Genomic DNA, 12,257 nt, shown 5'->3' on the forward strand with positions numbered 1-12,257 from the left:
TATGTTACCCCAACCCCTGACATCTTATGTAACACCAGGGGTTACAATCACATACAAGTGATCAGAGAGTGTATGTTACCCCAACCCCTGACATCTTATGTAACACCAGGGGTTACAATCACATACAAGTGATGCGATAGTGTATGTTACCCCAACCCCTGACATCTTATGTAACACCAGGGGTTACAATCACATACAAGTGATCAGAGAGTGTATGTTACCCCAACCCCTGACATCTTATGTAACACCAGGGGTTACAATCACATACAAGTGATCAGAGAGTGTATGTTACCCCAACCCCTGACATCTTATGTAACACCAGGGGTTACAATCACATACAAGTGATCAGAGAGTGTATGTTACCCCAACCCCTGACGTCTTATGTTACACCAGGGGTTACAATCACATACAAGTGATCAGAGAGTGTATGTTACCCCAACCCCTGACATCTTATGTAACACCAGTGGTTACAATCACATACAAGTGATCAGAGAGTGTATGTTACCCCAACCCCTGACATCTTATGTAACACCAGTGGTTACAATCACATACAAGTGATCAGAGAGTGTATGTTATCTCAACCCCTGACATCTTATGTAACACCAGTGGTTACAATCACATACAAGTGATCAGAGAGTGTATGTTACCCCAACCCCTGACATCTTATGTAACACCAGTGGTTACAATCACATACAAGTGATCAGAGAGTGTATGTTACCCCAACCCCTGACATCTTATGTAACACCAGTGGTTACAATCACATACAAGTGATCAGAGAGTGTATGTTACCCCAACCCCTGACATCTTATGTAACACCAGGGTTACAATCACATACAAGTGATCAGAGAGTGTATGTTACCAACCCCTGACATCTTATGTAACACCAGGGTTACAATCACATACAAGTGATCAGAGAGTGTATGTTACCTTACCCCTGACATCTTATGTAACACCAGGGGTTACAATCACATACAAGTGATCAGAGAGTGTATGTTATCCCCTAACCCCTGACATCTTATGTAACACCAGTGGTTACAATCACATACAAGTGATCAGAGAGTGTATGTTACCCCAACCCCTGACATCTTATGTTACACCAGTGGTTACAATCACATACAAGTGATCAGAGAGTGTATGTTACCCCAACCCCTGACATCTTATGTACCCTAACCCCTGACATCTTATGTAACACCAGTGGTTACAATCACATACAAGTGATCAGAGAGTGTATGTTACCCCAACCCCTGACATCTTATGTAACACCAGTGGTTACAATCACATACAAGTGATCAGAGAGTGTATGTTACCCCAACCCCTGACATCTTATGTAACACCAGGGGTTACAATCACATACAAGTGATCAGAGAGTGTATGTTACCCCAATCCCTGACATCTTATGTACCCTAACCCCTGACATCTTATGTAACACCAGTGGTTACAATCACATACAAGTGATCAGAGAGTGTATGTTACCCTAACCCCTGACATCTTATGTAACACCAGTGGTTACAATCACATACAAGTGATCAGAGAGTGTATGTTACCCCAACCCCTGACATCTTATGTAACACCAGTGGTTACAATCACATACAAGTGATCAGAGAGTGTATGTTACCCCAACCCCTGACATCTTATGTAACACCAGTGGTTACAATCACATACAAGTGATCAGAGAGTGTATGTTACCCCAACCCCTGACATCTTATGTAACACCAGGGGTTACAATCACATACAAGTGATCAGAGAGTGTATGTTACCCCAACCCCTGACATCTTATGTAACACCAGGGGTTACAATCACATACAAGTGATCAGAGAGTGTATGTTACCCCAACCCCTGACATCTTATGTAACACCAGGGGTTACAATCACATACAAGTGATCAGAGAGTGTATGTTACCCAACCCCTGACATCTTATGTAACACCAGGGGTTACAATCACATACAAGTGATCAGAGAGTGTATGTTACCCCAACCCCTGACATCTTATGTAACACCAGGGGTTACAATCACATACAAGTGATCAGAGAGTGTATGTTACCCCAACCCCTGACATCTTATGTAACACCAGGGGTTACAATCACATACAAGTGATCAGAGAGTGTATGTTACCCCAACCCCTGACATCTTATGTAACACCAGGGGTTACAATCACATACAAGTGATCAGAGAGTGTATGTTACCCCTACCCCTGACATCTTATGTAACACCAGGGGTTACAATCACATACAAGTGATCAGAGAGTGTATGTTACCCCAACCCCTGACATCTTATGTAACACCAGGGGTTACAATCACATACAAGTGATCAGAGAGTGTATGTTACCCCAACCCCTGACATCTTATGTAACACCAGGGGTTACAATCACATACAAGTGATCAGAGAGTGTATGTTACCCCAACCCCTGACATCTTATGTAACACCAGGGGTTACAATCACATACAAGTGATCAGAGAGTGTATGTTACCCCAACCCCTGACATCTTATGTAACACCAGGGGTTACAATCACATACAAGTGATCAGAGAGTGTATGTTACCCCAACCCCTGACATCTTATGTAACACCAGTGGTTACAATCACATACAAGTGATCAGAGAGTGTATGTTACCCCAACCCCTGACATCTTATGTAACACCAGGGGTTACCATCACATACAAGTGATCAGAGAGTGTATGTTACCCCAACCCCTGACATCTTATGTAACACCAGGGGTTACAATCACATACAAGTGATCAGAGAGTGTATGTTTTACCCCAACCCCTGACATCTTATGTAACACCAGGGGTTACAATCACATACAAGTGATCAGAGAGTGTATGTTACCCCAACCCCTGACATCTTATGTAACACCAGGGGTTACAATCACATACAAGTGATCAGAGAGTGTATGTTACCCCAACCCCTGACATCTTATGTAACACCAGGGGTTACAATCACATACAAGTGATCAGAGAGTGTATGTTACCCAACCCCTGACATCTTATGTAACACCAGGGGTTACAATCACATACAAGTGATCAGAGAGTGTATGTTACCCCAACCCCTGACATCTTATGTAACACCAGGGGTTACAATCACATACAAGTGATCAGAGAGTGTATGTTACCCCAACCCCTGACATCTTATGTAACACCAGGGGTTACAATCACATACAAGTGATCAGAGAGTGTATGTTACCCCAACCCCTGACATCTTATGTTAACACCAGGGGTTACAATCACATACAAGTGATCAGAGAGTGTATGTTACCCTAACCCCTGACATCTTATGTAACACCAGGGGTTACAATCACATACAAGTGATCAGAGAGTGTATGTTACCCCAACCCCTGACATCTTATGTAACACCAGGGGTTACAATCACATACAAGTGATCAGAGAGTGTATGTTACCCCAACCCCTGACATCTTATGTAACACCAGGGGTTACAATCACATACAAGTGATCAGAGAGTGTATGTTACCCCAACCCCTGACATCTTATGTAACACCAGGGGTTACAATCACATACAAGTGATCAGAGAGTGTATGTTACCCCAACCCCTGACATCTTATGTAACACCAGGGGTTACAATCACATACAAGTGATCAGAGAGTGTATGTTATCTCAACCCCTGACATCTTATGTAACACCAGGGGTTACAATCACATACAAGTGATCAGAGAGTGTATGTTACCCCAACCCCTGTCATCTTATGTAACACCAGTGGTTACAATCACATACAAGTGATCAGAGAGTGTATGTTACCCCAACCCCTGACATCTTATGTAACACCAGGGGTTACAATCACATACAAGTGATCAGAGAGTGTATGTTACCCCAACCCCTGACATCTTATGTAACACCAGGGGTTACAATCACATACAAGTGATCAGAGAGTGTATGTTATCTCAACCCCTGACATCTTATGTTAACACCAGTGGTTACAATCACATACAAGTGATCAGAGAGTGTATGTTATCTCAACCCCTGACATCTTATGTAACACCAGTGGTTACAATCACATACAAGTGATCAGAGAGTGTATGTTACCCCAACCCCTGACATCTTATGTAACACCAGGGGTTACAATCACATACAAGTGATCAGAGAGTGTATGTTATCTCAACCCCTGACATCTTATGTAACACCAGGGGTTACAATCACATACAAGTGATGCGATAGTGTATGTTACCCCAACCCCTGACATCTTATGTAACACCAGGGGTTACAATCACATACAAGTGATCAGAGAGTGTATGTTACCCCAACCCCTGACATCTTATGTACCCTAACCCCTGACATCTTATGTAACACCAGTGGTTACAATCACATACAAGTGATCAGAGAGTGTATGTTACCCTCAACCCCTGACATCTTATGTAACACCAGTGGTTACAATCACATACAAGTGATCAGAGAGTGTATGTTACCCCAACCCCTGACATCTTATGTAACACCAGGGGTTACAATCACATACAAGTGATCAGAGAGTGTATGTTACCCCAACCCCTGACATCTTATGTTACACCAGGGGTTACAATCACATACAAGTGATGCGATAGTGTATGTTACACCCAACCCCTGACATCTTATGTTACACCAGGGGTTACAATCACATACAAGTGATGCGATAGTGTATGTTACCCTAACCCCTGACGCTTATGTTACACCAGGGGTTACAATCACATACAAGTGATGCGATAGTGTATGTTATCTCAACCCCTGACATCTTATGTTATACCAGGGGTTACAATCACATACAAGTGATCAGAGAGTGTATGTTACCCCAACCCCTGACATCTTATGTAACACCAGGGGTTACCATCACATACAAGTGATCAGAGAGTGTATGTTACCCCAACCCCTGACATCTTATGTAACACCAGGGGTTACAATCACATACAAGTGATCAGAGAGTGTATGTTACCCCAACCCCTGACATCTTATGTAACACCAGGGGTTACAATCACATACAAGTGATCAGAGAGTGTATGTTATCTCAACCCCTGACATCTTATGTTATACCAGGGGTTACAATCACATACAAGTGATCAGAGAGTGTATGTTATCTCAACCCCTGACATCTTATGTAACACCAGGGGTTACAATCACATACAAGTGATCAGAGAGTGTATGTTACCCCAACCCCTGACGTCTTATGTAACACCAGTGGTTACAATCACATACAAGTGATCAGAGAGTGTATGTTACCCCAACCCCTGACATCTTATGTAACACCAGTGGTTACAATCACATACAAGTGATCAGAGAGTGTATGTTACCCTAACCCCTGACATCTTATGTAACACCAGTGGTTACAATCACATACAAGTGATCAGAGAGTGTATGTTACCCCAACCCCTGACATCTTATGTAACACCAGGGGTTACAATCACATACAAGTGATGCGATAGTGTATGTTACCCCAACCCCTGACATCTTATGTAACACCAGGAGTTACAATCACATACAAGTGATCAGAGAGTGTATGTTATCTCAACCCCTGACATCTTATGTAACACCAGTGGTTACAATCACATACAAGTGATCAGGGTGTGTATGTTATCTCAACCCCTGTCATCTTATGTAACACCAGGGGTTACAATCACATACAAGTGATCAGAGAGTGTCTTACCCCAACCCCTGACATTAATTAACTGCTTGCAAAATATGAGACATTGGATTTAATGCATATTTGATACAATGGATGACATCTGACATGTATGACTGCATTATGACTGGTCAGCACTCAGCCATGTTAGTTACCCAGGGGCAATCAATTTTAATTAGCTCATCTATTGTCGGTAAGTGTTGTCATATGGCCAGTAGATACAGTTTGTCAACAGAAAGTTTGAGTTATAAAAGCACAATTAATAGTTATTAATTATATGGCAGATCTTGGGTAATTAACTGGAACAGGTGTAATCATAGATAGCTGTACAATATCATGTCACAAAACGAACATTAAGTTGTGAAACCAAACTAATAAATAATTTGAAATATTAAATTATTTGATTACACAAATTAAAAAGTAGCACTATTATCACAAAATTCTTAATATATATATTTTGATTTTGATGTCCACATTAAATAAATTCATATTTCATAAAGATGCTACACTGCTGACGAATGACATTTTTCTCTATTACAAACAGGAGTAGACAAATTAGTATGTTTCTTCAATTGCAAGAGTGTTAAACTCTACACCATTACAAACATTGAAAAGGTAGAGCTTCTTATTTGACTTCAAGATGATAATATTAAAAATAATAAATTACGTTCCGAAAAAACTCCATGACACTATGATGTATATGGAATAAAGTACTGATTGTGCAGACACCAGCAAATGTTTTATATAAATATTTTGTGTCAATTAGGTATATATTTACATGAATATGCTCTGTCGGCAGAGGAGCATCTCTAAATCATTCATCTGACGTTACCTAAATTAGAGGACTTTTCGCAGATAATTATTAAACAAAAATCTAACGTGTGCTTGGGTCCAGATTTTTCTCTTGAGATTCCACAAATAGATGCCTTCAGTTTTTATTTTATGGTTTGTTTAATTTTTACAAGGTAGATGTATGGCAAGCCAACCTGACATTTATTCAAAGAGCAATGTCGATCCTTAATTTCAATGCATACATATATATAAGATATCTTGATTGCAATATAAGATAATCTCATATAGTTACCTGTAAGTGATCGAGATCAGGTTATCTCAGTCGAGGGCTGAGATTTTGTAACATAATCCCACCTGAGGCGTTAGCCGAGGTTGCGATTTTACAAAATCTTAGCGTGAGACTGAGATACCCGTTCACAATCACTTAAATGAAATAGGTTTTTTCTCTCGCGCCTCAAAGATAAAACAAAACTCATCTATATACGCGCTCAGAGTAAAAAAAATTATCCCGTCTTGGGCCTCCTGGTTCAAAGCCGATTAACCATTTCACCTGCCTTCGATTTCAGTCATTCTGCGTCAAGTATAGGTCGGTTAATTCGTCACCGACTCGACCGAGAGAATGACGTCACATGCACTGACCGTTACCTGAATGGCATAAAATTTGATTCGATAAAGATCGGACGAGATAGAAAAATCAAGCACTGGGTATCATGTGAAATTTCCCACAGGTATCTGAGAATTAGTTACAGATTATATAATCATGGACCCACCAGCGTGCCCTAAGACCATATTTAGACGTTTTGTATATATAGAGGTCTAGATTAAAAAAACAATAAAAAATCATAATTCAATTTTGCTTGTTACGAGTATTTTCATTGGCTTAAAAATTTACTTTATCAGCCCATAAAGGAAAAAATAGCGTCGTCGTTTGTAACGTTGCTTCTGATTGGCTGAGATGACGGCGTAATGGTTTCATAGACAAGAGTCCCAAAATGAATTTTGAATATTGGGGAGATTAAAATTGGGGGTTTCAGTGGGTTCCTCTTGGAGGGCCGGCTTCAACATACGACCAGGAAGGAAGTGATTTTTTTGGCATCTTTTATTATTCAGATTTCTGGTTCTAATCAGTTCCCCGTGTATGGCACAATGGACGTTCATAAAAAATCTGTTTTAGCAAAGACGACAAAAATGATCGTCCTGTCTATCAAGAATTCCAAATAGAAGTGAAGAAAAGAAATGAAGTAAGGCGGGAAAGGAAAGAAAGAGTTAACGCGCATGTTGAGGTCAAGTGCTCAATGTCCGTAACATGTACATATATACTATATGCATAGTATGTCCAGTATGCCTAATCGGGGCCTACTATCTACTATTCTACATACAAACTTATACGCGACGAAACCGAAAGTAGACGCGGACTTACAGATGAACACAAAGAAATACAAAACACTGACAAATTAAATAAATATGATAAATTAATAATATATTAAATAATCAATAAACATTCTCATTTACCAGTGTGCCACATTCACCCCCTGGTGCAGGAAATTTCGTCCCCGACATTCAAAGTATAAAGACATGTAATAAAACATAATTAAAAACAGGAAAATAAGATATTTCAGACCGAACTGCTAATGATCTTCAGTACAGCGTCCAGAATCTTTTCAGCCTCGGGCACCAACAACCAATCTGGAGATAAATAGGCCAGGTATTGGACCTTCCGTTCCCAAGTATCATCTGATGTCTTGATAGCTGTCTGGGAATACACAAAATCACCATCCCGATATCTGGCAGGTTTCCGCCGTGTTCTGGCAGAACCACGGACAACCGTATCCTCTATGCTAGTCACAGCCTCTTCGCGGACGTTCTCAACTTCTTCAGATTCGGTATCTCCTGAGGAAGACGAGTCGGTCTCCACGGCATCCATGGTCGACTCATGGGTTTCACCGCAGTCGGTGGGCCCATCAGTACCGGAGTTGGTATTGCCTACCACTGGATCTCCTTCTGATGTTGTCCGTTCAGGCAAGTGGACTTAGGCCATGGGCTAGGAGGGTCCCACATGCATCCCCCCCAAACCTCCGAACCAATATTTTTCTGAACCCTTATGACCCACTGATCACAAATCAAAATGTTAACATTGCATAAGTTGGGATGAACTTCCGGTTATGACGTCATCAAGATGGCCGCCATCTCGAATTTGACTAAAAATTGAAAAATAGTCATAACATTGACATTTTTCAACCGAAGTAGACAAATGAGGTATCAAAATGACCACAATAGAACAACAAATACATATCAGGACCAAAAAATCCAATATATGTAGTGATTTCTACGCAGGAAATGAAAAAATCTGATTTTAACCTCAAAAATGGAGATTTTTCAGCATTTTTTTTCATATTTAGCTTGACGCGGCCAAAATGTTTCCCAACAGCAAACTCTTATTTCTAATAAGTTTTTTGACCACTTATCAATCAGTTTAAGCAACAAAACATTACAAAAAATTATTACTTGTAATCATTTATTTAAACTCCTATCAATCAGTAAAAACAACAACAACAACAACAAAAATATACAGGAATGCAAAAAAGAATTATTGTTATACCCTCAATTGTGTAGATTAGCAGCCCCTCAAAAATAATTATTATAGCACAACGCCTAATGATAGCGTAACAAATGTAACCTAAGCTAAGCTTGTGTTTCCGTTAATATCATTAACAGTTTCCAAAACGTTTGTGTCTTTGAAAATGAGCAGATTCATTGTTTATTTTCTATGCATAGCATAAGCAAAATGTAGGATGGTTACTACAGTGTCACATATGTCTTTCACTGGTTCTCAATGATAACCATTATCATTGCGTGTGCTTTCTCGCCTCACTGCACTATCCACTGAAGAGACTCGGCATATCTGGTAGCTGGCACATGCAGACCGAATCAGAGTAATCGAGATATCGGTATCCAATTCGTTGAAAGTCAGAGCGTCGTCTTCGATGTCGATGAGCTGATGTGACACTACATTGCCAGTGTTGTTCTAGCCTGTCTTCTTTTATGACCCATCCATGGCAAGAGTTCATATCAGGAACAACAGGTTCAGAGATATGGGATCTCTTTCAGATTCTAACATATCGTACATATATACTGTTTCAGACTTCTCCGGCATGATGGGAATTACACCAGATCTACATTCATTAGTTCTCCTTAGCGCATAGCTCAATAATTCGTATGAAGTACTATTCATCAATCGTGTGGACACTCGTGCAACCATAAATGGCACAGGTGATATCATCGAGGTCATTAATGAGGCCATAAATGTTAAATGCTTTTCATTGGTCTGACTTTTCCCACTCCCTTGAAGGTGCTGGTTGTGTCACATCTGATGTATGCGTAAAGAGAACATTGAAGACTCTCAAGTAAAAAGTTCTCTACAGTGCTTTCCAGACTTGGCAAAGAGTGAAACTTCACTGCAGACCTCATCTATGACCTCAAAGAATCCACCTGTGCCACCTATGGTTACTGAGGTTCACAAGAATGAGGAATTGTGCTTCATACGAATTAAGGAGAACCAACCCAACCCTCCGCAGAATGTGGATCTGGTGTCTTTTCCATAATGCCGGGGAAGTCTGGGACATCATATACGATATGTGAATCTAGGTGAAACTAGGAAGGAAAGAGGAAGAGCTCCAACATCCCTGAATCCGATGTTTCTGATGTTATATCATGGACGGTTGACAAGTTAGAACCACGATAGTAACCCGATAATGTAATGTCACATCAGGTCATCGAGGTCGAAGACGACACTCTGGCGAGAAAGCACGCACAACGAAAATGATTATCATTAAGAACTAGTGAAAGAAATATGTGACACTGTAGTAACCATCTTATATTTCCTAACGTTATACACAGGAAGTAAATAATGGATGTGCTTATTCTATAAGACACAACACGTTTCGAAAAGTGTCATGGTATTTGCGGAATTTTAATTTGATACCCTATAGCTATTAGTTGGCGTTTTGCTGTAACAATTCAGTTTGAGAGGCTACTAGTCTACAATATTTCGAACATGAAAATGAATTATTTTGAAGTTCTACTTAGATATTCAGCCAACTTTAAATTCAAATTTGTTAAGATATAAATCGTCAATAGCCAATGTTATATTCAGGAAATTCCGAGACACCAGGAAACTGTAGTGTCAGTGGTTTGGAAAAAAATAACAATCATATGCCGCATCCGGTGATGTTTTGTAAACCAAATGATGGTATAACAACAATTCTCTTTTGCATTTCTATATATTTTTGTTGTTGTTGTTGTTTTTGTTTTAACTGATTGATAAGAGGTCAAATAACTGATTACGAATAATAACTTGTTGTTGGGAAACAATATTGCTGCGTCAAGCCAAATATGAAAAAAAAATGCTGAAAAATTACCATTTTTGAGCTTAAAATCGTATTTATGTTGCATGAATTGCATAAGGCAGACCAGCAGCAAGCTATGCAATAGTACAATAGTAAAAATAACCAAAACATCAGATTTTGATTAAAATGGCCGTTTTATACGGAAGCCGTCTGGCGCCACACCAAAAAATATATTTATTGTGTTCCCTCACAATAACAATGTGAGGCCACACAATACTATTGTGAGGGAACACAATCTTATTGTGAGGCCACACAATAATTATTGTGAGGGAACACAATCTTATTGTGAGGCCACACAATAATTATTGTGAGGCCATACAATCTTATTGTGAGGCCACACAATACTATTGTGAGGGAACACAATCTTATTGTGAGGCCACACAATAATTATTGTGAGGGAACACAATCTTATTGTGAGGCCACACAATCTTATTGTGAGGGAACATAATAATTATTGTGAGGCCACACAATATTATTGTGAGAGAACACAATGTTATTGTAAGGGAACACAATCTTATTGTGAGGGAACACAATATGATTGTGAGGGAACACAATATTATTGTGAGGCCACATAATAATTATTGTGAGGCCACACAATATTATTGTGAGGCCACACAATGTTATTGTGAGGGAACACAATGTTATTGTGAGGGAACACAATGATTACTGTGAGGGAACACAATATTATTGTTAGGGAACCTCACAATTATATTGTGTTCCCTCACAATAACTATTGTGTGGTGTCACAATAACATTGTGTTCCCTCACAATAAATATTGTGTGGCCTCACAATAACATTGTGTTCCCTCACAATAAATATTGTGTGGCCTCACAATAACATTGTGAGGGAACACAATAAATATATATTTTGATGTGGCGCCAGACGTCTTCCGTAAGATTATGTTCCCTCACAATAATATTGTGTGGCCTCACAATAATTATTGTGTTTCCTCACAATGATATCGTGTGGCCTCACAATAATATTGTATTCTCTCACAATAAGATTGTGTTCCCTCACAATAATATTGTGTGGCCTATCAATAAGATTGTGTTCCCTCACAATAATATTGTGTGGCCTCACAATAATATTGGGTTCCTTCACAATAATTATTGTGTTCCCTCACAATAAGATTGTGTGGCCTCACCATAATATTGTGTTCCCTCACAATAATTATTGTGAGGCCTCACAATAAGATTGTGTTCCCTCTGTTATATATCTCGTAGACCAGATAATACATATATCACAATAGTATTGTGTGGCCTCACAATGTTATTGTGAGGGAAATTGTGAGGAACACAATAAATATATTTTTGGTGTGGCGCCAGACGGCTTCCGTAATTTAACATGATTTTACCATTGAAGATATTTTAAATGCTAAATAGATGTAGCCAAGGCCTAGTAATGTCCCATTTTTCCGGAAAGTGTCGAATGTTCCCGATTTGTATTGCTGACGCACCAAAACCGGA

Source organism: Argopecten irradians, chromosome 3, assembly GCF_041381155.1.
Source record: "Argopecten irradians isolate NY chromosome 3, Ai_NY, whole genome shotgun sequence".
Taxonomy (NCBI): domain Eukaryota; kingdom Metazoa; phylum Mollusca; class Bivalvia; order Pectinida; family Pectinidae; genus Argopecten; species Argopecten irradians.